The sequence below is a fragment of the Ochotona princeps genome, chromosome 1, assembly GCF_030435755.1.
Source record: "Ochotona princeps isolate mOchPri1 chromosome 1, mOchPri1.hap1, whole genome shotgun sequence".
NCBI classification, from domain to species: Eukaryota; Metazoa; Chordata; class Mammalia; order Lagomorpha; family Ochotonidae; genus Ochotona; species Ochotona princeps.
This window is the reverse complement of record NC_080832.1, coordinates 102,698,561-102,711,729: the sequence shown is the minus strand read 5'-3', so window position 1 is coordinate 102,711,729 and position 13,169 is coordinate 102,698,561. Positions and strand designations below refer to the sequence as shown.

The window sequence follows — 13,169 nt, the reverse complement described above, 5'->3', positions numbered from 1 at the left end:
AAGCATAAAGAGAAGCAGAGAAAGCAAAGAGGTCAGCTGATCTGGGGCATCTGCATCCAGGACTAGGAGCTGAGGTTCACTCTGAATAGGATGAGAGACCATTTGTGGAGTCTGAGCAGGTGAGCCCAGGAAGTGATCGTCTTGCTGAACGGAGAGGAGCAGGAGGGAGAACAGCATATCAGATGTGAGTCTGGAAGGGTCCACAGAAGCCAAGCAGATATCCACAGGAGGCCTTGCTGGAGGAGATAAGATGCCAGTTTGGGGATGTAGGGGAATCACCCCTGGATCCCTGCCTGCTTAAACTATGTGGAAGATCATGGGCACACTGCACCCCGTGTCCCCAGGGAACCCCTCTGACGGTGGTGTTGGCTAACTGAGACATCAACCTGGCCTATTGCCTGGACATGCAGTGAGAGTGGTGGGCTGTACCCCAGTCTCTCTTCTCTGTCCTTGGAGGAGCTGCACTGGGACTTCTTTGATAAGCAACTCTAAGAAGTCGAGAGGGACGACCCACAGCCTATCTGCCAGCCACACATGGTGAGTGTGACCTGAGGCATAGCTTCCAGCCTGCATGTAGAATGTGAGCTGTGACTTTGTTGCGAGGTCCAGAGAGATAGATATGCCTTCTAGCCAGTTACAGTATCATCATTGGGTGGGAGAACTGTCAGGGAACATCCTTCTGCCTTCCCCTCTCCCAGTCTGTATAAGTTGTGCTAGTTTTATAATAAATGGGCATGCTCCATCAGACTGTTCGCTGGTGATTCTTGTGGCCAAAGAACACCATCACCTCACCCCCCTTTGGTGGTCTTGGGGGGCCTGCTGGCAGCAAAAACCCCCAAGATGGGGACAGATTTGCTAGAAGTCAGTGTAAAGAGTCAGCTTGTAGGATTCGAAAGACAAGGGTATTTTTTAGCTACCCAGGAAAATGGATAAATTCTGTAAGTTGACAGATGGGCTGTGTCAGAGAGCATTTAGTGAGCACTGGCCCAGCATGAAACTCTGACTGGCAGAGGCTCACAGAGGTAAATTGTGTTGGCAAGTGGACTAGTCGCTGCTTTGAGTAGGTGGCGTTACAGGCTGGTTTGTGTGGCCTCCTTCCATTCATATGTTGAAGTCCTAACCTCTCCTACTCCAGCATGTGATTGCATATGGAGCTGGGACTTTTAAAGAAATGATTTGTTAAAGAGACAGTGTAGGTTGGCCCTGATATAATCTGACCCATGTCCTCCTCAATATGGATTATGATGCAAATACAGCGGACAAAAATCATGCGAAGTTGTGTGGTACAGATGGCCATATACAAGCTATGGCAGACTCTCACAGAGGAAAATAACCCTGCTAATGTCTTGATCTTGTATTTGTAAGCCTTCAGAATTACAGAACATATATAAAAATATGTGTTGAAAGGCACCCAAGTTGAATACTTTGTCATGTAGCCTTAGCCAAAATATTAATAATAATGATAATAATAATAATAATAAGAGGTGGACAGCCTCTGTGAGTCCTGCAGCTGAAGGCCATGTCTGAGCAGCTGAAAGAGGCTGCAGGGAAGATGGAAGACATGGAAAGAAAAGTACAGTCCAGGAGTTTCAGGGCAGGGGGAGAGGTCTGTGCATCAAGTGACCCAGGTAAAAATTCAGGGATGACATTGAAGTAGCCTAAGAGATGAGAATGTACGAGTTCTGGAGAGGAAAGGGGGAGAGGACAAGGGATTTTGATATACTTTGTGGGCCTCTTGAGTCCCTAGAAGTTGCACAAGAGCGAGAGACCCTAAACAGTGTCTGTGCCTGTGACTGAGACATAAGGCAAGATCACTGGGAATCATGAGATTGGGTGTAATGTGAGGGGATGACCTGGGAGCAGTGACGCGGTCAGTAAGGACTCCCTCATTGTCCACAACAACAATCGTGAGAAGCTGGAACTGCACTGGCTCCTGGAAAATAAGGCCAAAACTCCACCACCTGTTTTACTGAAACTGTACCTTGGCTGAGCACAGAATGTAGCTTTTACTTCTTATTATGTTTTAAAATATTTTTTGTTTATTTAAAAGACAGAGCAAGAAGGATCTTCTGTCCGCTGATTCACTTGTCTTATGGTTGCAGCATTGAGCTGAGTCACACAGATGCCAGGAACCAGGAACTCCATCCTGTTCTCCAGCTTGGATAGTATGGATCCAAGTACTTGACCATCCTTGATGACCTTCCCATACGGGAAGCAGGGAGCTGGATCAGAAGTGGAGAAACAAGGACTTGCGTAGACATAGAAAATGGTGCTGTAGCCCAAGTCACAAACCCCAACTTCATATGCTATACTATCTTCCTATTTGTCAATAAAATGCCCCCTTTCCCAGGACCCAGCTGTTGGGGAGGGGAAAGGAGGACAGCATAAAAACATGTAGAATTACATACACATGGAATTTTATGGAGATAACATAAAACTCTCAGGTGGCTTCATGCCTATAGAGGCACCTGCCTTCAGCCTCAGCAAAGAGACCAACGGGCGAACTCTTCTACCAGGGACCACAACTGGAAGAGGTTCTGGGGCTGGGGGCCCCTCTTTAGTCTTCTCCGTGTGTGTGTGTGTGTGTGTGTGTGTGTGTGTGTGCTCCCTTTCCCTACCTTTTTTTTCCCTCTGTGCCATATCAATTGGGCCAGCCATCCACTGCTCCATATTTTTCACTGAGGAGGCCCAGTTCTGACACATGAACTCCATGGTGGTCCTGAACATGGGACCTCAGGCCCCTGCATGCCCCCACCTGTGCCATTGCAAGACCCCTGCAAGTCTACACACTAAGTCTCCACAAATGTGCCCTTGGGCAGCCAATGAGGTTCCCCTCATGCCATGGTGCCCTGGGCAACCCACCCAGGGCCCCATAGTACCCCCTATCCCCAGGGCTCACAGACCTGGTACCCACTGCGCAGGCGGGCCTAAGGAACCTGGAAAGGAGACCTGGGTCCTACCAGATCCTCTGCCCTAGGGGCTCATGGACCCAGTACCCACTGCACAGGCAGGTCCAAAAACCCAGGCTGGGTGACTCAGGTTCTGCCTCACTCCCGGGCCCCAGGGATCTGGGGCCGACAGTCCCGTCAAGGAATGCTTCACCCTGTGTGCTCTGGGGACCCGAGAACATTGGGATGCTGTCTACAAGAAAGAATTACAGACAATCCGGGAATGTGGGGATACAGGAGAGATCTGGTTTGGAGAAGAGAGCATGACTTGACTGATGAGGTGGATGCAGACACAGAAGGTTCCATTGGATGCCTCAGTGCTGGCTATTGGAAATGGAACTGATGTTTTTTTGGTTGAACTTGCAAAATTTGATTTCAGTAATATTACTGGAATTGATTACTCTCCCTCAGCATTTCAACTTTCTGGAAGCATCCTAGAGAAAGAACACTAAACTAAAGGTGGAAGACTTTTTGAATCCACAAAGCTGCCTGGATTTCAAATTTGTATGGACAAAGAGATTTTTGATGCCGTAAGCCTTAATCCTGACAATTCAACTGAGAAGAGGAAGCAAGAAATCTCTCTCCAGGGTGTTGAAAGTAAAGGCTTTTTTTCTAATAATCTCATGTAATTTTACTAAGTGTCACTGTCCTGCAGCGAATGACTTGGTGCATGGAGCCTATAATAACACGCGTGGACTCTGACTGATGGTCAAAGCCAAGGCATCAGACTTTATAAACTGAGGGTCATATAGAATAAGGGAGGAGACAGTGAGCTTATCTACGGTACCCATAAATTGTTTCCATAACCTTGTTTGGAACTCTTTTGTTTTATATATCCCACCAAGTGTTCTCATTCACATGCTGTCCACTCAGTTGTTCTCGTACAAATGATATCCATTTAGTTGTACCAATGGTACCCACTCAGTTGTTCTCATACAAATAATATCCAATCAGTCACACAAATGGCACCCATCCAGTTGCTCTCATGCAAATATTATAGTAATCCTGTGCTCGTTGACCTTCTAGGGTCACAGTGTCCTGCAAACAAGGAAGAGTTGCTCAATGAATTTAAAAAAGGATTTGAACTTGTTGAAAAACTGTGTACAGCTTTGGTGGCACATCTGGAAACAGTGTAGCTGCATTGGCTTTCCAATAATCCTGAGCCTTTTCTGTGAAGAGATTCAGGTAGTTTTTTAAGAAGCAACACAGCAAAATAAACCTGACAGAACATGCAAGCATAAATAAGGCTTAGTAAGTACCAGCAGTCACATGTCGAATAGATACAATGAATTGGAAAAAAAAAAAAAAAGAAAGAAAGAAAAGAAAAATCCATGATCATGTAAGTCATTGATTTTTAGATGTCAACAATAATTTTTAATTTTGTATTTCAGATGTAAATATTTTCTCTTTGATTTGAAAGCTGTAAGATAGCAAATGAATTTATAGAAAGCATGTGTTTTTTATTTTTTGTGGTTGAGAAAAGTGAATTGACTGGATAGTTATGAAGATGTGATTAAACTATTGCAGAGCAGAGTAATATGCAAAAAAATTTTGTTAGTATTTTGCTAGACTGTGTATGAAACATAGTAAGACATAGTGTTTTTGGATGACTAGAATTTTTTTAAAAAAAATTACTTTATAACTAGGAATACTCCCTTGGTCTTCATGTATACAATTAAACAAAATCAAAGAAATATATCAGCTGATGTATTGAGCCTGTGTTTTTTTAATTGATGGGTTCTCTACACACTGATAGGAGGAGAAAAGAAAATTAAGGGATATTAGGGGCTAGCACTATGTAAAGTTACATGAGAGGGCTTCAGCAAGTTTGCGAAAAAAATGAAACAGAAAGATGAATGCAAGAATTTTGAAATCTGTGCACAGATTTTCAATAATATGCATCTCCTATGAGCTTTTTGAAGGCTCCTTCTGATCAATTCATTGACCCTTCCCAATATCTTTTAGAAATTTTCAAAAATTGTTATTTTCTAATAAAAACTCTATGTTTTTATTTAAAATTTTTTGTCAGTATTTGGAGATTCTTTTTTGAAAGGTATGTTTTACACACAGAGAAGGAAATTCAGAGACAAAGATCTTCTATCCACTACTTCGCTTCTCAAATGGCCACAATGGTGAGAGCCGAGCTGATCTGAAGCTGGGAGGCTGGATCTTCTTCCAGCTCTCCCTTGTGGATGGATGCAAAGACCCAAAGATTTGGGCCATCCTTTGCTGTTTTCCCAGACCAAAAGCAGCCAGGACACAAACCAACACCCCTATGGGATGCCAACACCACAGGGCTTAAGATTAGTTAGCTGTGCCACCATGCTGACCTCTGTATTTGTAGAGCTGTAGAACTATTTCAAAATATGAAGTGAGGTAATTGTCAGATTTGGAGAAAAATAAAAAGGCAGTTGTAAGCATGAGAATGTGTTCTTGGTGAGGAAATTTACAAAGAAAAGAGAATCTTTAAAAAAGGAAATGGTATGTGTTATATAAAAAATGATCTTAAAGTAAAATGCTCCAGAGTAAAAAGGGAACAATGGGCAAAAATTAAAGGTATATGTAAGTTTCAGAAGGTGTGAACAAGTCACAGAGAGTTTGAAAGGGATAAAACGCGTAAGAAAAACTTTTATAAAAATAACTGTAGGGTGGAGGATCCCCAAAGAGTCTTTCCAGAAGTGAACCCAGACTTCTCTCCTCTGTGCCAGCCAGTTCAGATTCTGGCTCAGTTCACCAACCACCTCAGTCTATAAGCACACTGATGGCTGCAGGGACCTAGTCAGTTCTGTCCCCAACCTCATCTCATATGCAAACCAATGGATGCCATGGCCAAGCCTAACCTTGTCCACCACACACTTGCCCTTACACACACCAATGGGAACTGTTGCCTCATCGGAGTATTTTAATACCCAGGGCTTGTATACTGAAGTAAAAATATTTAGGTGTCTACTTAAATCAGTTATATAACTGGCCCAGAAACTTAGGCTAAGTAAGGCAAATTGCATCCGTGAAAAGTCAAAAAATAGAATAGGGCCCAGCGAACTTTTCTTATAGCAAAGGTGAAAGGGGCAGGCATCATTGAAGAAGGAAGTCAACCTAAAATAGTTCCAAGCAGTTAAAGCACAGGTGAAATTATCTGGAAATTTTGGGTGTCCTATTTTTTCACCCTTTTCTATAATAAACCTGTATTGTATGAATGCATAACTTGTATCTAAAAGAGCTGGGGCCTGACTTTGCTGGTATATCCTTTATCATGACACACAGAATCACCACCAAGTCTTCAGCCTATATTCATCACCAAGAACCTGGAATCTGGAATGTGCTATAAAGACAACTTGGGGCGGCATGTTTTCTGCTGATGATTGGTTAGCACTTTGATAGATTCATTTAACTGTCAAGCCACTAGACTATGTCATGCCTTGTGGAACTGGAATATCTTAGATCTAAGAGCTGTCAGAGCTAAAAGTGAAAGTTGGTAGAGGCTATGAAGTACAACCCCTGGAAATTTCCAGTGCTGAATTTGAATAGCCCCTGTACTATTCACTAACCGAGCAATGTCTCAGCTTATTTAAGCACCCATTTAATTTTCTGCAAAAAAGACCTTCTTCTAGTTGTTATCAAACAGAGGAGATAAACCAGGTAGAGTACTCAGTCTAGTAGCTGACATATGGTAAGTGCTGATCATGACTATTATTAGGACTACATAAGTGTTCTTAATTTGTGTTATGCTTGATTTCATAGAACTTTTTATTATGCTGTTTGGAGATTGGAGAATGTGATTTTGTATATGCTGTTTCATCATTTACTAGATACATGACGATTTAAAGGCAGATAAACTTTTCTAAAAAAAAAAATTATTCATGGGCCTGGCACAGTAGCCTAGTGGCTAAAGGCCTTGCCTTGCGTGTGCCAGGATCCCATGTGGGCTCCAGTTTGTATCGTGGCTGCCCTGTTTCCCATCCAGCTCCCTGCTTGTGGCCTGGGAAAGAAGTTGAGGAGGGCCTGAAGCCGCAGGACCCTGCATCCGTGTGGGAGACCTGGAAGAGGCTCCAGGTTTTTGGATTCAGATCAGCTCAGCTCTGGCTACTGCATCCACTTAGGGAGTGAAGTGGCAGATAGAAGATCTTCCTATCTGTCTCTCCTCCTCCTCCCTGTATATCTCACTTTCCAATAAAAATAAATAAGTCTTTTGTAAAAATCATTTGTTTATTTTTGAAAAGCAGAGAGAAGAAGAGAGGAGGGGCAGAGAAATGGGGGTTTTCCATTTGTTGGTTCACTCCTCACATGGCTGCAGTGGACAGCACAGGGCCATGCTGAAGCCAGGATCTGACAGCTTCTTCCTGATTTCCCATTTGGGTAACAGCCCATCTTTCCTACCTTTCCTATATGTTTAATAGGCAGCTGGATAGGAAGTGGAAGATAGGAAGATAGGACACAAATATGCACATATATGAGATACCAGCATCACAGACAATGGCCTTGGCCATTGTGCCAACCAGACCAGTCCATTGCACTTACGGCAGCCTATCTTGCTCACTCAGATAGGGATGTATCTCTTAGTATTCATGCGGTCTTCTCTGTTTTTCTTGTATAGCATTTTCATGGTTTGGATACAGGTTGAGCGTATTTGTGAAGGATTCATGTGGTAGAAGCTTGGTCTCCAGTGTGGCAATGTTTGAAGGTAGTAGAATCTTCAAGTGAAGTCAATTGGAGGTGATTGGAGTCATCACCTTTGAAAGGAATTGATGCAATTCTAATGGTTAGTTCTCAAAGAATGATTGTTATCAAGGAGTAATGTTAAGCAATATTAAAAAAATCTGGATGTATCATAATACCAGATTTCAAGACATACTACAATGAAGTTACAATCAAACCACTGACATAGAACCAGGCATGGTGGACCAATGGAACAAAATAGAAAACCCAGAAATTAATCCATACATGTATAACCAACTAATCTTTGACAAATAAGCTCAAATTACTTCCTGGAAAATGAACAATTTCTTCAATAAATGGTCTTGGGAAAATTGAATCCCCACATGCAGAAATATGAAACAGAATCCCTAACTTAACATCCTATACAAAAATTCAACTCACAGTTATCAAGGAGCCAAACCTAAGACATGAAACAAACAAATTACTAGAGGGAAAAAAATGGAAGAATTTGACATGAACAAATCCTTTTTGGATAAGACCCCAGAAGAACAGACAGTTAAAGAAAAAACAGGATCTTCTGTACAGTAAACACTAAACAAACTGAAGAAGCAACTGATAAATGAGAAAATATTTGCAAATTGTGCATGTGATAGAATATTAGTATCCAGGATTTATAAAGAGCTCAAGAAGCTCAATAACAACAAAATAAAATATTCAGTTCAGAAATGGGCAAGGGACATGAACAGGCAATTTTCAGACACCAATGAACAACTATACATATGAAAACGATGTTCAAGCTCACTAACCATCAGGGAAATGCAAGGTCAAAAAAATAACAACCTTTGGTGTGTGGAGAAGAGTATTTTTTCTACACTGGTGATGGGGATGTAAGCTAGTGCAATCTTAGTAGTGTAGGTCTGGGGATTACTCAGAAATGTGAAAATAGATCTATAACATCCAGCCATCCCATTCCAGAGGAAATGAAATCTGCACATGAAAGAATTATACGTACTTCCATGTTTGTAGCAGCTCAGTCCACAACAGCTAAAATACAAAGCGAACCCAAATGTCCATCATTTCATGACTGGATAAAGACATTGTGGTACATACACACAGTGGAATGCCACTCAGTCATAAAAAAGAATGAAATCCTGTTTTAAGCAACAAAATGGATGTGACCATTATGTTTAATGAAATCAGCCACACCAAAAAAGCAAGTATAATTTGTTTTCTGTGATTGATTGTAGCTAATATACAGAGTATAAGAAAAGACATCTAGGGGCCCGGCAGTGTGGCCTAGCAGCTAAAGTCCTCGCCTTGAATGCACCAGGATCCCATATGGGCGCCGGTTCTAATCCCGGCAGCTCCACTTCCCATCCAGCTCCCTGCTTGTGGCCTGGGAAAAGCAGTCAAGGACAGGCCAAAGCCTTGGGACTCTGCACCCGTGTGGGAGACCTGGAAGAAGTTCCTGAATCCTGGCTTCGGATCGGTACAGCACCGGCTGTTGCACTCACTTGGGGAGTGAATTATCGGATGGAAGATCTTTCTTTCTGTCTCTGTTCCTCTCTATATATCTGACTTTTCAATAAAAATAAAATAAATCTTTTTTAAAAAAAGAAAAGACATCTAATATATATTGAGCTTAACTGACATCTTGTGTGAGTTGATAGTTGCCTATAACTTGTGTGTATGCTCCCATGGAACAGTGATTTCCCTCTACCTTTAGTTGTAGACTTACTGTTTTAGAGGATCATTGAGCATGTAATTATAAAGTAAATTAAAAGTATGTCACATTTCTTAAAAAGGAAAGAAAAGAAAAAAGGAAAAGAGGAATCAATCATTGTATTTTTCTTAAAGATTTATTTATTTTTATTGGCAAGTCAGATATACAGAGAGGAGAGACAGAGAGGAAGATCCGTCTGATGATTCACTCCCCAAGTGAGCTGCAATGGCCGGTGCTATGCCGATCCAATGCCGGGAACCAGGAACCTCTTCCGGGTCTCCCATGCGGGTGCAGGGTCCCAAAGCTCTGGGCCGTCCTCGACTGCTTTCCCAGGCCACAAGCAGGGAGCTGGATGGGAAGTGGAGCTGCCGGGATTAGAACCGGCGCCCATATGGGATCCCGGCGTGTTCAAGGCAAGGACTTTAGCTGCTAGGCCACGCTGCCGGGCCCTATCATTGTATTTTAAAAATCAGATCTATGAAGTTGATGAATATGTCCTTTATATATTAATAAATAAGAATGAAAAATTAAAAGGCAAGACAACACTCCTCACTTTCTCTGGTGTTCCTATTGTAGCGATGCCATTTACCATGTGGCCTTCACCAGCTATCCAATGTGATGGAGATGCCCAATCTTAGATTTCCAACTTCCAAAACTGTGTGCTAAATAAACCCTTTTCACTATAAACTACTCAGACTCAGGTATTTGGAGAACAATGGGAAATGAAGTGATAGAGCAATCATATTGCTGTTTTGTTGCCCAAGTTAGTATTTGTGATAACATCAATTTATAAACGTCTGGAACTTTAAAACTAGGAGAGTAAACATTTTGAGTTCAGAAAATTTGCCTGCATCTCTGCTTTTCCTTAAGGGTTAACATAGAGCTCCTACCTGGAAAACTTAACAAATTACAATAACATTTTAACATAGGGGGACCACTATATACTTTATCATCCATATCAAGGCATTTCTAAGAATGAGTTTGTGGATAAATAAATTTTTAAAAGATTTATTATTTATTTTTTATTGAAAAGTCAGATATACAGAGAGGAGAAACAGAGAGGAAGATCTTCCGTCCAATAATTCATACCCCAAGTGACTGCTACGGCCAGAACTGCGCTGATCCAAAGCCAGGAGCCAGGAACTTCCTCCAGGAATCCTATGTGGGTGCAGGGTCCCAAGACTTTGGGCCATCCTTGCTTGCTTTCCCAGGCCACAAGCAGGGGGCTGGATGGGAAGTGGAGCTGCCGGAATTACAGAGTGAGGACTTTAACCGCTAGGCCACCATGCTGGGTCCAATAAATAAATCTTATGAAAAAAGAACTTTTGGCAGTATTACAGAAGTTTCTTTTCTTTTTTTTTCTTTAAAGATTTATTTTTTATTTTTAATTGGAAAGTTAGATTTACAGAGAAAAGAAATACACAGAGAAAGATCTTCCAAGCATTCGTTCCCTTGCTGAATGGATACAGTCGCTGGAGCTGAGCTGATCTGAAGCCAGCAGCCAGGAGCTTCTTCTGGGCCTCCCACGTGGGTGCAGGGTCTCAGTGCTTTGGACCATCTTCTACTACTTTTACAGGCCACATACATGGAGCTTGATGGAAAACAGAGTAGCCAGGACGTGAAAAGATGTCCATCTGTGATCTCTGCGCATGTAAGGCAGACTTTAGCCACTAAGCTATTGCAGTGAGCATTGAATGTTTCATGAACCTGTTGTTTTGGGTGAGAAAACCATGGATTTCCTGTGATTTTTTTAGATAAATCAAATTAAAGGCTCAATTCTAGACATTTACTTTAATTCCATTGAAGATACCTCTGAAATGTTTTAAACTTGCTTTTATGTATATATGTAAAGAGATATGATTTTTTGAAAAAGAAAAGACAGAAACAAAGCAATCCTGTTGTGAGTTGTAATCCATTGCAGAGTTGTAACATCTGTAACTGCAAGTAAAAAGTTTGTGTTGCTCAAGCCACAGTGTTTATGGCAAAATACAACAGTAGTCATCGGAAAATTCTGCACCATCTGATCTACAAGAATGCAGCACACACCAGCTTGCCCTCAATCCATTTCCTGCCATCTGTGGGTAAATGTAACCTCTGTATGATGTAGTAGTTCTCTTTGTGGCCTCTCTTAGAGTATTTATCTAACTTCATGGTATAGTGTGAGCACAGTTATTTCCTCATCCCCTCGTTCAGATGTATATGATAGAATCCAACTAAAAATAGTTCAAAAGTCCATTTAGCGAGTGAGAGAAATGGGAAATTTCGGAGATGGAATCTCTGGGAACCTTGAACCCAAGTGATTGATATTGTCACATGTCCAGTCCTTCTCATGGCTTGGCTTTCTTGAGATGGTTTCATACCCAGGGGAACTTTCCTTTAGCAGTGACCATAATTACAGCCAGCAGCTCCAGGCTTATGTTTTTTCTATTTCGCAGTTGCTGCTGAAGCCATGACTCTTTCCTAATTGTTGCATCAGAAGTTTCAGGATTAACTCTTTTTAGCACATTGTGGGGCATGTCCTCATCACTGAACAAGTTCCTGTGGTCAGTGGAGTAGAACTAGCTCTACTACATCAGGCATGGGTGAGAATTAGGGTGGCTGATTTACTTCAAGTTTCTTGTTGCTTTTCTGGTTTTAGCATTAAAAATCCTACACCCCAGGAAAATCCTCAGTTCAGAATGAATCAGGACAACTGATAACATTAGGATTCCACTCTGAAGATATGGAGTGTCATGATCAGCCACAAATGAACAAAGTCGAATGGTTTCCCAGAGGAACCACCAGAAAAAAAGGGGAATAAATGTTGGGCTTGCAAAACGAATAGGGTGATGTCCTATATGCTTGCTTTCATGTGGGTGAGGGCAATACTAATTTTTGTATGCCAGGCTCTTGTCATTTTCAAGGCATTCTTTTAGCACTGATGTAAACAAAGTAAAATTCATTTAAAGGGTGAGAAAGTTAACGTACTCATGGGTGCATGAGTATGGACTGCCCCATACAAAGAAATACCTGTCATGGGCAGGCAGTGGGCCGGGCCAGAAGATTTTACCCAAAAGGAGGAACGGATGGGGAGGGGAAGCAGAAAGAACATGATAAGGCAGGAGGGAGAGAGAGAGAGAGAGAGAGAGAGAGAGAGAGAGACTTCTCCCCAGTTGTTAGCCTCTGACCAGGTAGGATGTGATGTCTCTACAAACATGAAGCCATCTGGGAATTTTCCAGTCCCTACATAAAGCCTACATGGAGCTCAATATTTGTATTTTCATGGCGTCGTCTCCTCTAAAGGCCCAGATTAAGCAGATGCATCCAGAGAAAGGTAAGTTTTGATTGATAAGCAGGAGCATGGAATTATACATAGGGGAGGCTGCAGCAGGTAGTAGCTGTCAGGTACCTCCAGCTCACCAAACCCACCTGGCTAACTGCCTAACTTATAGCATCCTTTCTAAATCAGAAGTGCCCTGAGGAAAAGGATTGAATCTTACTTTTTTTTGTACCTTTTGAAAAACTGGGCTACTTCCCTTTACATAGGAAAACCTCAAAAGATTCTTTCACAACTTCATTGAATATTTTTTAAAAGGGTAGCCATGAGTCAGTTCATAGTGGATTATGCACAGTTCATTTAAACAGCATTTCAAAGGAGTTTAAAAATCTTCCTGAATTTGTCCAATAACAATCTCGCTAAAAGGGGTGTTGGGTAGAGAGCTTTTGTTAAAGGAACTTTGAAAATTGCCAAAACGCCTGTGATTTATAAGGACTTTCCCCCTCTTCTATTTACAATGAAATCTGCATTATGTTTTCTTTACGTTAACATCTATATATTAAAATGAGAACCTTGTACTCGGAGG

General features: G+C 41.8%; 1 pseudogene; it reads left to right on the top strand.

Moving 5' to 3' along the window:
* Positions 1 to 3,115: 3,115 nt before the first annotated feature.
* LOC118758291 (EEF1A lysine methyltransferase 2-like) lies at positions 3,116 to 4,189 on the top strand (annotated as a pseudogene).
* Positions 4,190 to 13,169: the final 8,980 nt, after the last annotated feature.